Below are 1,780 nucleotides of genomic sequence, written 5' to 3'. Positions count from 1 at the left end.
TTAATTAATTGTCTTTCATGTGTAGGGTCAGCAGCAGCACCCAGCATCCTTGGGCAGCTGCTTTGGTGGGGGCAATTTGCTTCAGCAAAGCCTACCATAAATACCTTCTCTGGGTTCCCCACTTTGCCCAGTGTCCTCCCCAGACAAACCGAGAGCAGGGCCTTCTCATGCAATTTCTTTCCCATCCAATCTTTCACCAATTCATAGCACCTGCTATGTAGGGGTTCAGCTTAAATTTTTTGGCTGTTATCCAGCTCATGACTGTTTGCAGACATTGGTCGAGTGCTTGCCCAGCTTCACCTGGTTGAGATGATAGGGAGAAATGGATGATGTTCACATGCTGGTGACACCTCACCCCGAATTCCCTGAGGACCTCTCTCAGTGGTTTCATAGAAATATTAAAAAGCATGTGGGGCAGAACCGTCCGCCATGAAGCCAAGAGGACTCACTCCACACTCCCATACCACTTCTCTCTGGAACCAGCCCCATAGGTATAAGTGGAACCATTGCAATTCTGGGACTCCTACTTCCAATCCACTAGGCAGCAGTTTTCAACCTGTGGGTCCCCAGATGTTGTTGGACAACAACTCCCATCATCCCTGAGCTCTGGCCTTGCTAGCTAGGGGTGATGGGAGTTGTAGTTCAACAACATCTGGGGACCCACAGGTTGAGAAAGGCTGCACTAGAGGTTCAATGGCAGTGGTTCTCAAACCCTTTGCAGTGTGGGAACCTTTTACTTTAAACAAAACTCGGTCAAACCTTTGCAGTAAATTCTTTTTCAATTTTTTGAATTCTTTTTAAAGGGTATTGGGAGGAATTATTGGGAACTTACTGTCAAGCAAGGGAGAGCCAGACAGAACAACAATTTTAAAAAGCAGCAATGCTGAGACTTTGAAAACGGAGCTTTCATTGCCCTGATCTCATCTAATGGGAGCAGTTTCCACCACTCCTCCTCATCTAGTCAGTCCCTGACACATGTTCTGGGTTAGTTGTAGTTTCCGTGTCACCTTTAAAGGTCTTGGGTTACCAAATTGGTCCCTTGCCACTAAACGTTGGAGACCCCCAGTCTATACTAACCACAGTACAGTGGTACCTCGGATTACATACAGTTCAGGTTACATATGCTTCAGGTTACAGACTCCGCTAACCCAGAAATAGTGCTTCAGGTTAAGAACTTTGCTTCAGGATGAGAACAGAAATCGTGCTCTGGCGGCGCGTCGGCAGCGGGAGACCCCATTAGCTAAAGTGGTGCTTCAGGTTAAGAACAGTTTCAGGTTAAGAATGGACCTCCGGAACGAATTAAGTACTTAACCTGAGGTACCACTGTACTCCAGGATTTCCGACAGCTCAACCTGAAGATGCAAGTGATTTTATCTGGGACCTTTTTCAAAATGTTTGCTCCCCTTCCTTGTATGGCCCAAGCAAGTTGCATATGGAGTCCAGGGTTAATTGTTTCTGGTGCACCCCCTCAGTGCCTCCAGATGGCTCTCTGCCAGCAATGGAGCCAAATTAATATATCAATCATAGCAAGATTGTGGTGCTGCTATCCTAGGAAAAGAAGCTCACTCCAGTTGTTTTTTAAAATAATCAATATGATAGGGATCTAAAAGTCTTCTTTAAAAACGGTGAAGCCAAGCAGCTTCTTTTTTATCTTATAAATGCCACTCAAAAGATGTATCAAGTTACCCAGGATTGTTAGGGTAAGCAGAATATAACAAAAGAGACTGGCAAGAGTTCTACTGCAGCAAGCTTTATTGTGCAAAGCCCAGTCTATTATTCT

This window comes from Podarcis vaucheri, assembly GCF_965113315.1.
Source record: "Podarcis vaucheri genome assembly, chromosome: 10".
NCBI lineage: Eukaryota > Metazoa > Chordata > Lepidosauria > Squamata > Lacertidae > Podarcis > Podarcis vaucheri.
The sequence above is the reverse complement of the archived record's forward strand: the minus strand, read 5'-3'. Positions refer to the sequence as shown.